Here is a 15815-nt window from a genome sequence, read left to right on the forward strand (position 1 = left end):
GTTTTTGCAAATATTCACTCATTTTGAATATGATGTCTGCAACACGTTCCAAAGAAGTTGGGACAGGGACAACAAAAGACTGGGAAAGTTGAGGAATGCTCAAAAACACCTGTTTGGAACATTCCACAGGTACACAGGTTTATTGTATATACAGGTGAGTCCCATGATTGGGTACAAAGGGAGCATCCCTGAAAGGCTCAGTTGTTCACAAGCAAGGATGGGGCGAGGTTCACCACTTTGTGAACAACTGTGTGACCAAATAGTCCACCAGAACAACGTTTCTCAACGTGCAACTGCAAGGAATTTAGGGATTTCATCATCTACAGTCCATAATATCATGTAAAGATTCAGAGAATCTGGAGAAATCTCTGCAAGCAAGCAACAAGGCAGAAAACCTTCGATCCCTCAGACGGCACTGCATTAAAAACCGACATCATTCTGTAATGGATATTCCCACATGGGCTCAGGAACACTTCAGAAAACCACTGTCAATGAACTCAGTTCGTCGCTCCATCTACCAGTGCAAGTTAAAACTCTGCCATGCAAAGCGAAAGCCATAAATCAACAACACCCAGAAACACCGCCGGCTTCTCTGGGCCTGAGCTCATCTGAGATGGACTGATGCCAAGTGGAAAAGTGTCCTGTGGTCTGACGAGTCCACATTTCAAATTGTTTTTGGAAATCATGGACGTCATGTCCTCCGGGCCAAAGAGGAAAAGGACTGTCCGGATTGTTATCAGCTCAAAGTTCAAAAGCCAGCATCTCTGATGGTGTGGGGGTGTGTTAGTCCTCAGTTCCCAAATGCTTATTGAGTGTTTAAGGAAGTATTTAAGGAAAGGTAATGTAACACAGTGGTAAACACGCTCTCTATCTAGATCCATCTCTATTGAGCAGTCATCATTGCACAAACATTCTGAGACATTCTTAAAAGTCTTTGCCTCAGTAGAAGCAGCCTTTAATGTTTGCAGGAAAATCCAGGAATCTACTCTTAAGTAATGGTACTTTGTCACTGAAGTACTTTATGGTACAGTTATAGTACTTAATACTTTGTCTTCTTTGGTGATCCTTTAACATTGAAATCAAATCTCATCACTACAAGCTGTAACATAAAGCAGCCCTATCTTACGATGAGTCAGCTTGTCTTGGTATTTGTATTTAAATAAATGTCATTCTGTTTTATATCTCTGCTGACAGATATGGCCTTTAAAATACCACACAGCACTGAAATGTGCATAAGCTGGCAGAAGCTGTGACATTCTTCCCGTTTATTTGATTAGAACATAAATATATATAAAACTTACCTATGCAAAATTTTTAAAAACTCATACGCTAACAGAATAATTGCAGTAGTTTATATACACAAATATTGGTAGACACTTCTGAAATCAAGGGTATTAATACAGTTTGTTCCACACTGCTACAGTAGTAGCCTCTACACTTCTGGGAAGGCAATACACTTGATGTTGGAGCAACTCAACGCTGGACGGGAGTGCTTGGTACTCCTCTAGCTGATGCTTAGCACTGGGCATGGTGGCTTTAGCCTCATGTGTGGTTTCTCCAGAGCACCCCATTCTACAGATTTTTTTTCAATGGAAATTATATACACTGTCAACTGAATGCAACTGAGTGCAACTGAATGCCTGTGTCAGCAAAGGACACACTGTAAAGTAGCTAATTAGAATTCACTAATTAGAATTGGTACTTTTAGACATATTGTATATTGCAACATGCAACAGTTTAATTGATTAATACAATAACATATTAAAACTGTACAATAATGTATTAAAAACATACAAAGGGCAATGAATACACTCACAGAGCACTTTATTAGGACACCCATTCATTCTTGCAATTGTCTAATCAGTCAATTGTGTGACAGCTGTGCAGTGCATAAAATCATTAAGATATGGTCCAGCAGCTTCAGGAAATGTTCACATCAGCCATCAGAATTAGGGAAAAATGTGATCTCAGTTAGTTTGAGTGTGGCATGATTGTTGGTGTCAGACAGGATGGTTTGAGTATTTCTGTAACCGCTGATCTTCTGGGATTTTCATGCACAACAGTCTCAAGAGTTTACTTAGAATGGTGCAATAAAGGAAAAAAAACATCCAGTGAGCAGCAGTTCTCTGGACAGAAATGCCTTGTTAATGAGAACGGTCAACAAAGAATAGCCAGACTGGTTTAAGGTGACAGAAAGGCCACAAACTCAAATAATGACTCAGTACAATTGTGGTGAGCAGAAAAGTATTTCAGAACAGACAACATGTCAAACTTTGAGATGAATGGGCTAGAAAAGCAGAAGACTGTGCTGGGTTCCACTTCTGTCAGCCAAGAATAGAAATCTGAGGCTGGACCGTTGAAAACTGGAAAGACACAGCATTGTCTGACGAATCTCGATCTCTACTGAGGCACAGAGATAGCAGATTTAGAATTTAGCTCCAACAGCATGAACCAATGGACCCAACCTATCATCCAGGATGGTGGAGGTGGTGTAATGGTGTGGGGAAAGTTTCATTGGCACATTTTCAGCCTGTTAATACCACTCAGTCATCGCTTGAGTGTCACAGACTGTTTGAGTATTGTTGCTGACCATTTGCCTCCCTTCATTGCCACAGTTTATTTCTAATGTTTCACAGTTTATCTTCTAATGGCTACTTTCAATATGATAATGCACCATGTCACCAAGCAAAAGTCATCTCAAACTGGTTTCATGAACATGACAATGAGTTTAATGTTCTTCAGTGGCCTTCCCGGTCGTTGGATCTGAATCCAATACAATGTGTGGGAGAACGGGAGATCCGTAGTGTAAAAAATGCTAAAAAAAAAAAAAAAAAAAACATTAAATATGCATAACCAAATTCCAGAAAACTCAACAAAGTCAATAAAGACAATACATTTACTGAAATGCCTGAAAGCATTCATCTTTTCAAACCAGTGCTCTTCTAAAATGGTTTCCTAAAATAAAAAAACAAACAAGAACAGCCATATGAATAGTGGAGCAGCCTTGCTGAGGATACCCTAGTAGGTAAATAGCAATTGTGTGAGTGCAGCCATATATTAAAGGTGGATTCTGGCCTAAAACCAGCATTTAATATGTTATTTGATCATCAGTTTGACAGAATTCAGAATTTTGTATCTTCTTGTATCTGTACTTATGTTTCTTACTACAATACTCAGCAATTATGTCAAACAACCATTGGGTATCTTCTTGATAGCGATACAGAAAAATCACAAATACAAAAGTCATATTTGGCTTCCTAACAGTAATATTAGCCATCTGGATTGTTTTTGCATTAGCCGGATAGTGGAAAACAATTCAGAAAGCCCCTTCATAAATCTGTCCCACACCACTCATAGTTTTTCAAACATTCCTCCCACCTTCAAGATACATCATCTAAAGGTTTTCTTCTAGTTTATAAACTGGAAAATTTGACTCTCAGGATTATTGTGGCACCACTGTAGGAGGTGAGTAGGCATGTTTACAGCAGATATAGCAATGTTTACATTTTTTCCTTTTGGCCAGAGTGTGCTTTTACCTGTTTCACATGTGAGCATGTGGATATGCACATATCATGGGAAGTAAGTAAGGCTTGTAAGTAAGGTTGGCAGCATCAAGTGAGTGACTGTTTTGTCCTTATTTTTAAATCAACCGCTTTAATCAAGAGTTAAACCTCTTAATCTTCTTTACAGCAATATTTAGTGCAGACCTCATGTTGACCCACTCAGTGTGGAGGAGCCTGGATTATGAAGGGAATTTGTAAAACTCAAATGAAGTAAAGGCCTTCTTTAGGACCAGAAGCACATTAAAGCTGCTAACATCTTTTAATGTGGTTCTCTGTACTGTGCAGTCTGGTTAACACACCCCAGGTCAGGAAGAGGTTAATGTAGGATTACAGCAACCATAAATACTGTAGTGCAAACACACAGTATAACTATGATGATATTATAGAAATGATAGCATTTAAGGTGGATCACCATACTTAATATAAGTATGAAATTAGACTGTGTGTACGTTCATGTGTGTATTCACAGTTGCCTATATTTGTCTTAATGTGAAATATTCATACAAAAGAGTAGGAGCAGACAAAATCTGGCCTAATGTTTTCCTACTTTTTTAATTGATATCTTTTTTTTCTGGATTTTTTCTCATCGTTTTTTGAGCTTTACATTGGTAACAATCTGGCAATAACTCTGTCCCAGAGAAAATTATCTCCATAAACAATCTGAAAAGTTGAGCTCAGAGAAGTCAGCAGTGTTTCTGGATGTTGTTGATATATGGCTTCTGCTGGGCTGCTATAGTTTCATCCTTGCTAAATAGAGTTCTAGGCCTTAATATATGCTTCTTTTATACCCAAACATGACTTTATCCCCTGCATAAAGACGTTTTTTAAACATTTCACAATGTTTCTAGTCTTAAATTGCCCCTTTTCAACATTTTTTATGTATCCCAGTCATTCATTTCAGAATGAACATATACTTCCAAAATATTACATTAAGTATCTTGTTTTTGTTAAAATACAGACGAAAGTGGATTTATCACTATTATCACATATTATGCATTTCACATCCAGTCCCAAAGTTTTTTTTTGCAGTTGAGGTTTGTAGATTTTTAGTTCAGAACATGTGACTTCACACATTCATTTTGCCACATGACACCATGTGACTATGAAATTGTGTGTGTGTGTGTGTGTGTGTGTGTGTGTGTGTGTGTGTGTGTGTGTGTGTGTGTGTGTGTGTGTGTGTGTGTGTGTGTGTGAGTAAAGAGTTTTTAGTATTTGCCTGCTGATCTATTATTAAACTTGTCTTCTTGTCCTTATCTCACACTCTGCCTTTATGTCTTCCTGTCGCAAAAGTGTTCTACACTCTGCTCAAATGTTAAGTGATGATCCAAACAACCAATCCAAAAAGACAACAGTGGAGGCATCAGTGGTCAGTGCATGAAAAACATTAGTCAATTTAATACCCAAATAGAAAGTGAACTGCAAATAAACTCTTCTCTGGAAAATACAGTATACTGTACATCATGATCGGGTTTTCCTATTCATCATCTAAACCACAATAAATCCTTTAATATCTGGAGTGTAATATATGACAAGACCTGACAATCATTCTTTCCTATCGTTCTCAAAGATTGCATGTTTTTCAATGAACAAAACTACCACATAATTTTAGTGATCAGAGCCATTTTCTTACTTTTCTTTCTCTGATCATTGGATTTGGACCAGATTAATCTGCAGGTGGCTCTGTCAATCAAATGAATTAAATAAATACAGAAGTGTGAATGTAACTGACGGTCAATGGACTGTATAACTGTCACAATGGTATCTCCAATGCATGTGAGTTCATTCGGTTACTCGTGTTCTGTGGCAGGAGAAAGAAGAAAGCCGTCACCTATTAACATCTCTGCATGAAGATGTCTTCAATAAATCCAACTTTCTCCTCACAACTGCGTGTCGAATTTGTGCTCATTAACTTCTACAGTCTGGGTAAATCGACTAAAGGTCAACTATAAGGAAAACTACATCAGGTCCAAGCAGGATTGCAGAACAAGCTGGAATGGAAACTTAAAAAACTAACTGATTGGGAGCAGTGGAAGCTCCTTTCAAGTATAATTACCCAAAAGTCTTACATCAGAGGTGCCCAACCCTGCTGCTGAAGGCCTCGCCACCCTGCAGCGATTCGTTCCAGGCCTAATCTAACAGTTTATCAAAGCACTCAGGAACATCTGAACATTAGAGGGAGGTGTGGTAAATACAGGCTGTCGCTAAACTTCTGTATGCTCGAAACATATGTATGTCATCAGCTCCTTGTGCTGTGGTTGTCATATATGCTATCTGCTCCAGTTGAAAATGTATAGTTAATTAAATGATGTTAATTTTATCTTTGTTTTTGTGCAGGAAGGTAGATCTCGATGAGCGGTGCTGGGCAGTCTTGTTACATGCTTCTCTTGTAAAGTCACATGAAAAGATAAATCCATTAAGGTATATACTTTTTCTGGGGGGAACAGGCTGTCGCTCACTTAGGACCTCATGCTTGTCAGTGTGACTCCTGAAGTTGCACATGTGAATAATCAGTCTCACTTTAGCCTCATCCATGTACTCTGTGTGAGATGTTACCTTCAACTCCCTAACGTCCCACCGCCGCTAGAGGGCTCAGTAAGCACTGCTGTTAACAAACAATAAAAGTTTAATAAAAGAACAGCCCACCATAACGGTAGAACCCGGCAGAGCACTGGAAAACGTGATCGTGCGGTCTGACAATCTTTTCTTGAGAAGGAACCTATGTAGCCTATGTAATGTCCTCAGTATTACATTTATATGTATAAAAAAGCACAATGGCCAAAAAGTAAGAGCGCTGGCTCGTTCAGATCAGCCCCTACTGAGCCAAGGAGCTTTAGGAAATATGCTTGATTACGAAATGTGACCAGTAGGCTTTCTTAATGAAGTCCAGACACCACCGCTAGCGTTGTACAGGTCCGCCTGAAATTCCTCTACATGCCAGTACTAACAAATTCAGTCGAGGCTAATTAGGAAGATCCTTTTAATTTTTTTGCTCGCTATAAAAAACTGACAAAAAAAATGACAAAATCAAGACATCAACCAGTTTATAAAATAGGTCAGTGACGCCTAAAGGAGTGCATTGTTTGCATTGTTGCCCGTGTTATGTAGGCCACAACATAACATTGTGAATACCAATATGAAATAAAAAACCGCAATATTAATATTATTAATAATAGTAATAATAAAAATAACAACAATAATAATAGTTATTGTTGTTGACATTATAATCATAATTATGATTCTAATTATTATTATTATTATTTTAAACCTTTCCGCTTTGTCGCCAGTTACATGTGTTATCCTATTTAATGTAAAGATTAGCGCAAATAACTGCGATTTGTCACAGCATGTCACTGATTTAATCGGAAATATAATCTGCTACGCTCGTTTTTTTCCTCAGCCTGTCTGTGCTGAAGAATCCCACCAAGTTCACGACGATCTACCGTTCCTTTGTAGTAAGATGCTTATTATACGACCGTAAAAGTGTAGCCTGTAGCTCAGGCTTTTGGACAACGCTCAACGTGCTAAAATAAATCGCTTCGACGAGACAACGGCGCTGCTTAAAAAGACTGAGTCGATCGGCCCTGATGGCGTGGAGAAGGGAGTTAATATGGCTGTCCCCAATTTATCTGCCCATGTAGTAAAGCTTCGCCTTGTGCTGCTGACACGACGCGCATAACAACCCGTTTAGTTTCCCATCATTTTCTGAGCTCCTTGTCCCCTCCCCTCCAGACACAGACAACAACATACACCTTAATAGGGGCGCGTCTCCGACACAGCCGCCGACCAATAACCCGTCTGTCTGGGCAGAGACCGAGGGGGATGAGCGCCTGTCGAGGCCCAATCAGCGCCTTTGTGTTGCCTGCCGGTGCCGGGGACTGGTCGTGAGGAGCTACTGCGGCGCTTCAGGATCAGCGAGTGAACCCGGATCCAGAGCAACCTGAAGGGCGAAGGCAAGTCAGGTGAGTCCGGGGATTCAGCCGGGGCCTAGCCGGGACGGGACGTGATTTTTGAATGTACAGCGGCGGGATTTGAGCACTCGAGTTGTACAGGCGAGCGTTCAATGGGGCTAAAACGCGGTCGGAAAGCACTAGCAACAAACGGTTTTCAAACATTTTGACGAATGACCAGACAATAGCGTGGCGGCTTTGCTGGCTCGCAGAGGTTTCTAACGAGCGCGTAGGAACGTTAGTTCAAAGTGGCTGGCTAATAGTATTAAAATGATCTCAGACTGTCTTCGGCGCAGCGCCTCAAGCCGAACGGGTCTCGTCCGAGCCAGTCGATTCGAAAATGTGGGAAAATTGAAGAAATACTTTCGCTCGATTCGGGTAGATTTGCAATATTTTCTGTTCGAAAAGCGTTTCATTGTTTCATCCCGTGTCTCTGGGGGTTTAAGCCAGATTGGCGGAGAGAGGGAGCGAGAGAGCCAGCCTCGCGTCCTCCGGGCTGAGGCTACTGTAGTGCAGCGGCACACACAATGAACACCCCCCACACTAAAATATACCAATTATACCTTTTATAATTCATCTAGGAAACGTAATGGAAGAAGTTAGTGTTAAACAGGGGGTTCAGCGCTGGTTCTAAGCGCTCAGAGCACTGGGTATTTGCTGAACTATGTTGAGGGGCACACGGTAGTGTACGGCAGAGCTGATGGCTGTACAATTAGAAAAAAAAAAGATCCGAAAATGCATCAGCCATTTACGTAAGTGAGGACGTTCTCTCAACTTGCTCCATATGCACGCAAATGGCTGCCCAGCACTTGACAGGGGGAAAGGCTGAAATTTAATTCCAACGTGAATGCATGCATTGATCGTAACCAACAGGGAGCCACTGATAAACGGATGGAGATGACGTTTGGAAAGAAACTCTGATCAATAATATATGCAGTCTATTATTCTTGGTGCTGCAGACACGTCAAAAGTGAGACGGCGCCTAATTTGTAGGCTGTAACGTTACAGACTGTCCAAGTCCAAGTCCAAGTGTGTTTTTAGTGTGTATTCTAGAGGCAGTCGTCTCCAACTTGGCTGTAGAGAGTTCATTTCCTTGCTGAAGTTGCTTTTTTTGTTTTGTTTTGTTTTTAGCATAAAGGGTAGAGGATGATGGTATGACACGGACGTCAGCATGATATATAATATTATAACATACTTATAGATAAACAGTTCTAAAGACTTATTCTAGCATTTCTGATTAGGTCACTACAGCAGGATGGTAAGGTAGTTGAACTCCACACGTGTTGAAATGAATGAATCAGGTCTTTCTTTCAGTAATTCAGAACATTTTTAGAAGGCTTAAGAGATGCTTTAGTGTTAAATGGGATTTATTCAGATATTAAAATTTCTTAACGGTTTGATTTAAGTACTGTTTTCAACTCCAAGAACTCTTAGCATGATAGGAGAAACAGACTACTGCAGGTGCGTTCTGGAGAACCTCTGCTCTTTTCAGATTTATTCTCTTTGTGGACCTGCAGCTGTATTGTGTGGAGTTGCTTTCTAAAGGCTGAAAGCTTATGACAAAAACTACAGTGAGTTTATAATTATTATTTTGCTTCATGTCATGTGCATGAAGTGCTGTCGTGAGTGACTTATTGTTGCTGTGCTCTTTTAGTCATTAAAATTCCCAGTTGTCTTACAACACTGTACATGTTAAAGGGACAGTATGGAAACTTTTCCTTTCACGCCTTCTCTGATGACTTCAGCCTTTTTTTGTGTATCCAAGCTTTCATTTTGGGTATAGATTTGCATAATAAATGAAATGTGTATTAAAACAGCTGGTATTGAGTGAGTGGCCCTTGAATCAAGCAGTTGTCTCTGTTGACTCTGAGCTGTGGAGGCCGTAGTTGTCCTCCTTAGTGCCCATCATCTGCTACTGAAATGAATGGTTATGGGGTCCCTAAGACCACTTTTTCACAGCAGACACATCCGATGGGAGGCAATAGTTGTTGTGTTTTTTTTTTTTCCCCTCCTGCTCATTTTGAAAGAGGCTACTGCACACTGTGAGGGTTACCCCACTAGTATTACATCCTCAGGAGGGGTCCAAACAGTGTTCTTATTGACTGTTTTGCTCAAAGGTATTTTGTGTGGACTGTTTCTCCCTCTCTTCAGATGGAAGATAGAGGAGTAGGGTTGTATTTATTTTTCTACCTTTTTTTTTTTTTTTTGGCTATTCATCACCTCAGTCAAAGCACCCCAGCTTGTGGTCATTGCCTGTGAAGGGATTTCATGCAGTGTGCTCTCTTTAATTTCCATGGTGCATGGCCGTCTTATCTCCAGTGACTGCCTGGTATAGCTAAACCCACGCGACTTACGATATGTGTCGGCAGGTGATTAGATGGAATACACCACACAGAGCGAAGACTTTGGGGGGGGGGATGCCTAATTTTTATCAATGTAGATTTTAACACTGATGCGCAACAGTAAAAGTGTGCATTGTACCAGATGTTATGGTGGTGCAGTTCTATCCACTATGCTAAAACACTGTTATATATACTGTTATAACAGTGTGTGTGTGTGTGTGTGTGTGTGTGTGTGTATATATATATATATATATATATATATATATATATTCAGTGGAATTTGATGAGATTTTTCTCCCAACCTTGAACCATATTTGGGTTTGTATGGTTGATACATCCACATCATGCTACTGACGGCTGAGGTAATGTACCAGAAAAGAATCACAGCTAGAGCTGAGCTGTAGGCTATGACTGTGGCCCCACAAAGTAGTTGCCTTGGCTTTACTTCAAAACTGCTAAATCGTCAGAAAAGGCAGTGTTTAGAATTAGCCGTGTCCCCTTGGCACACATCACTGGTAGACACAACAAAGCGACTTGTTATGTAAACGTGCACCAGCAGATATATAGCGGTGAAATATGACTACCTGGCCTGAAGTTTTGTTAGATGAACACTGGCCGAGTCCGTTCTGAGTGGTAAGAATATGACTGCCAGATGTCCTCATATATCGATCTCTTAACCTCTGTGCTTTCTTTGTACCGCCATCTTAAGTGGTGTGTTCCTCTCTTCTCTGTTTTGTCATCAAGTTTGGCTCTTAGTTTTTCTGTGGGAGTGGGATACAAAGAACCCTGTCAATGGACTGCTAGGTCAAACAGTGTTCAGTTAATTGACACTTTGACAAACTGTTCTCACTTGGTGTGATGAGGCCTACGGATCTGCGCCGTGAAGTGAACAAGTGTTGGTTTTATAGGCGACTATAGGAACAGCATTGTAAATACCTACAGTTAAATTTGCACATGCGTAACCATGTTTATGTGTTGTTTTCTAGATGTTATTGCTTGTCATACCTCAGAAAAGTCTCCATACGGTATGTTGCAGTTTTCATTTACACTCAAGTTTTTAAGTTGGTAATTAAACATTTATGATCATTTAAAAACTACTCCTATATTTGGGTCAACTCTTAACTAAAGTATAGGTAAAATAAACAAACCTCATACCTGGGTTGCTTGGGACATACCTGGACATAAGTTTCAAAACTACTATGTATGTGTGTGTGTGTGTGTGTGTGTGTGTGTGTGTGTGTGTGTGTATTTGTGTCAGAGAATTTGGGGAGGTCTCTCTGTACGGCTAGCAGAGAATTATATGGCTCTGTGCTTATAAACATACATTTAGTAAAATAGCAAGAGAAGTACCATAACAAGAGGCGGTTCATTCTCGCAAGTGGCTGATGTATTTTCATATCCTTGGAAGTGTGTAGCTTCTTTATCTCGTGAAGGGAGTTTATGGAAACCCCCTCAAAATCAGTGTTCATTTTGTGACCCGTAGTAATGTTAAATAGATTTGAGCATTCTTTTTAAGGAGCAAGAAATCATCATAATTAGCTCTTAATCAGGAAAATTAAGTTTATTTCAAAATCCACCCAAGTGAAACTCCTTTGAGGGGGAGAAGCCTTCTTGGTTGCTAGCACATGCTGCTAATTGATATGTGTGTTGCTAATGAATGCTTGTGATAAACAAGCACTGCGACAACAAAAAAGCTAAAGGCACGTGTGTAGAATATTGTATCTGCTATTGTGTTTGTGATTGTTGATTTGCCGGAGATACGCATGTGTCAGTGTTTGGGGAACCTATAGAACTAGACATGTTCAGTGTGTTGTTATAGCCACAGTAACCTGTTCATATCTTCTCAATTTATAACTTATTTTAAGCAATACAGCAGAACATTTTTTCAAGTCAAGTCAGCTTTGTCAGTACTACAATATGTACAGGACATACAGAGTATTGAAATGATTTTACTCTCAGGCATGGTGTAGAGATACAATTTAATAGATGGTAAACATGAAGCATGTTTTATATATATATATATATATATATATATATATATTAAATAGACACTAAAAGAAGTCTAAACACTAATCATAAAAATAAACACTAATTGTAGAAAAATAGAATAATAAAAAAATGATCTGAATATGAGAAGGTCCTGAAATTAACAATAAAGTGGCATAAGGCACATATAGATTAAGGTCGGTGGGTATAAATAGCACAAATCTATAATTATATTTCCATAGTCCCCTAAGTCTTTGGCAGATGCTTGGACAAGTTACAAAAGTTTTGTCACTTGTGAGGAGCATGTATCCTACTAACATCTTGTGCCTGTGCACTTGAAAAGGCATGAATCTCTGTCAGCTGGCCAGTCTCACCCTCTTACAGTGCTGTGCAAAAGTCAGAGACCATGCTTCAGTTATTTAATTTCCAGTCACAGTGGCCAGGCCAAAAAAAAAAGCTGGAAGAATATGTTTAATATAAAATTGCACAGAAGCCTCAACAGTTAAATGTATTTTTTTTCAATATTTGCAGTGTCCACCTTTCATTCCTTTCAGGACACTTGCTTTTATTTATTTATTTTTTATTAGAGTACTTTTTCACACCACAGAAGTTCAGTCTTAGAAGTTGGTTACTTTTTTTTTTGCCTCTCACAATCCAACTGATACCAAACACATTGAATGATGCTGAACTCCGGAGTCTGGGGTGGACAGTTCATTGTGCTGAGAACACCAGCAGTGTCTTTGATTTGCAGATTTTCTTCTTTTTTGTCTATTTTCTTTTCTCAGTAACAGTTTCCTGACAACGGCACATCTTTTCAGGCCCATAGCACTGAGTTGTCTTCTCACAGTGGAAGGGAGGACAGAAAAACCAGTGGATTTTATCAGATCTGAAGCAAAAGTGGAACTTGATTCTCTCCTCCCTCTCAAAGATGAACGCTTTAAGTACTGTTTATCTGATGCTGACAGTTTTGGTGGTCCACCAGGTTTTGCATGGTTGCTAGAAGTACTTTTTTTCTGTATTTCTTGTAATCATTTTCTGAACTTTAGATCTAGAAATGTGTGCTTTATCCCATGTTTCCTTTTCCTATGTTTCCTTTCATTATGTCCACTCTCATCAGAGTTAATATCTCCCCAAAATTAATAACTTGTACGTAATAGCTGCTTTCACTGGGAATTAAGGATATTAAGGGTGGCCTCTGACTTCTGCACAGAACTAAATATCCACATAGAGTTCTTTTGTGTTTTTTCACCCAAAGGATGTCTCCAATTGACTGTCTCTCGTCTTCTCTCTTCTTTGTGGCTGGCAAAGGTAGCATGTACATCCTATGATAAATGAAGTAAGGCTGTTTCATACCATCAGGCATGCAGTGTTATTGAGTATCTTGATGCTTGAAGGAGAAAGATCTTCATTCAGTCAGTACATGAGAATATTGCATGCCAAATAAGTGTAGTGGCTGTAAATGTCAGGTTCCTCTCTACAAGCATGAATGGTTGCTTTTTATTAGAAATCCCTTCAATGGACAACACAATGCGCAACTGAGACCCAGTTTTACCTATACAATGCTTCTGCATTGTACAATACTTAAACCAGAGAAAGTCATGTTCCTCGTGATCTCCTGAAGATGCCTCCATGAAATTTCATCTCAGACTCTCCATTCAGTTTCTGCTAACAAGCATGTAACACATGCCACAAATTCTGAGATGGCTTGAGTTGTCACTGATATTGTGCTGTTTGGTCCCCAGTCTGGGACTATGTATAAAATTGCAGGCTGTTCATCACTGTTTCAACGTCTGTGGTCTTGATATGATGGAGAGTAAGAATATCTTATTCATTTACTTGACTGGGTTGCGTAGTAGTGTGTTGTTATGCTGCTCTTGTTAACACCTGAATGGAGCGCCTGTGTTCAGCAGGCCTCATGGAAGCGTTATTAAACCCCACACAGAAACAATCAGCCCAGATGAATGGCTCCCTGTGAAGTTTAATTAGAGGGCCTTCCTGACGGTTGAGCTAGATAAACAGCAGCAGGAAACAGCACAATATGCCTCTTACCATGATGGAAGAGAAATGCATACATATGAAAAGTGGAAAATTCGACTGTAGATAGCTGCGTAGTGACCCACAGGCCTACATAAATAAGTTGACAGCAAGGAAGAACCATGTGAATTTGAAGACTGCAGTATGACTTCTCCACAATGTGTTGCCATGAAAAATCCTGAGAGCTGACGTGCCTGAAGATTCATTAGTCTGTTCAGAGCGGTGCTCTGGTTGCTGTTAATTTGATAATAACTGAATTTGAAGTTTGCCATTGGGCCGCATAAATTGTCAGATGTCGGTGCATACTGCATGAGATTAGAAGCATTGATAAGGGCTCAACCAGGTTCATCAAAACAGAAGGAAAGGGAGCTTAGCATGGCCACTTGGTCATATATGAAGTCTCCCAGAGGAGAAGATATAACGCATATGGAATACAGGCACAAGACAGTGCTGTACTAACTTTTTTGAAGTTGCTAGAGGCTCCTATAGTTCATGTATCAAAGTATAAAAAATGCGTAATGCCATTTATTGTATTCTGGAGCAGAATGTTTAAGCGATGCTGGAATATTGTGATGTGTGCATTTTTTTTTTTCCATTTTTCTGCATTTGTGACCCTGTAGAAGTAAATATTGTGTTTCTGTGTACTTTCTACAATGGATTTATAGTGCACATTTACAGTTTATACAACTTTACAAATCTGCATGAGCAGATGTGTAAGGAAAATATTGGATATTTGCATCAGCGCACAGTTTCCATGTTGGTGTGTCCCTGCTACCTATTTTATTTTTTTAATGCTTAAAAGGTTGAAATAAACAGCAAAACACCTGCTGAAAACTAAGCTTTTTAAAAAGTTTTTTTTTTAAAAAAAAGCATTTGGTGTTATGTCACTTCATTCAATAAATACCAGTTGTGCTCTCTTGGACTTGTGATTTTGATGGTCACACTACTTCTAGCCATTCCTAAACCACTTTTTAATGACACATGAACTTGCTCGTCTTTAAGTACCGACAGTTCTTGTGATATTCTCAGAAAAGCATTTTGTATAGTAAATATGCTCTGCGATGGCCACCTCTAACTGTACTGTTCATTTATCAGGTATACACACTTTTACAGTAGCTTATCTTGTTAATGTTTGTTCACATGTAGGTCGAATATGCTTTGTTCACACCTTCAAATATAGCAGACAATGAAAGAACTTTTCACTTTTGACCTTTACAGAACATTTATAGAATATTGACTCTGGTTCTTGTGTTCATGACCCAGCAGACATTCTTGATTTTTGTAAGCTGTAAGTTAAAAGGGTTGTGCAAAAACATTCAGATGGCATCCCTATGATTAAATGCAGTAACAGCTATGAAAACCTGAGCTTAGAGTAGAACTCTTAGATTCAACCCCTTCTAACCACTTAACATTCACAGATCCACCAGAACCTCCAGACTTATTACTGACCCTTATAACTAAAGAATAACCTAAACTTTCTGCATTGTTTTCCATGCTGTTACTAGGTAATAGACCTCAGGAGAGATATATGTGGCAGTGAAAGGGCTAGCATTGGTACTGGGACAGTTTCACTGCTGATTTGTGCTCAGATGATTGCTGGATTTTAGCTGACTAAGCAATGTTGCTGTAAAGCACCAGTGCTGACTAATACGTCTTTTGTTCCTCTTCTTATACCTAAAATTTGTGATGTGAATCCTATTGCATGCCTTACATTCCATTACTGTTTATAACATAACCCCTTTTAATTAATTAATTAATGTCTCACTTACCACAGGGGGATTTTTAGCTATGATCTGGGACCTGTCATTAATTTGCCCTTTTCCCCATTTTCCCTATTGTGAATTTGCAAGGTTGGCATCTTTTCATCACCTCAGGCATCTCTTCGCACATCGGTCTATCATCTCCAAGGTCTACTGACCTTTTCCCTAAACTTTCCCCCCGGA

General features: G+C 39.5%; 1 protein-coding gene across 1 annotated transcript in view; it reads left to right on the top strand.

Annotated features, from left to right (window-relative positions):
• The first annotated feature begins 7195 nt into the window (after positions 1-7195).
• gatad2b (GATA zinc finger domain containing 2B) overlaps positions 7196-15815 on the top strand; it is a 41661-nt gene continuing 33041 nt past the window's right edge. The window contains exon 1 of the mRNA XM_017692915.2: positions 7196-7522. The gene's annotated coding sequence lies outside the window, so the exon portion shown is untranslated. The remainder of the gene's footprint in view (positions 7523-15815) is intronic.

This window comes from Pygocentrus nattereri, chromosome 27 (assembly GCF_015220715.1).
Source record: "Pygocentrus nattereri isolate fPygNat1 chromosome 27, fPygNat1.pri, whole genome shotgun sequence".
NCBI lineage: Eukaryota > Metazoa > Chordata > Actinopteri > Characiformes > Serrasalmidae > Pygocentrus > Pygocentrus nattereri.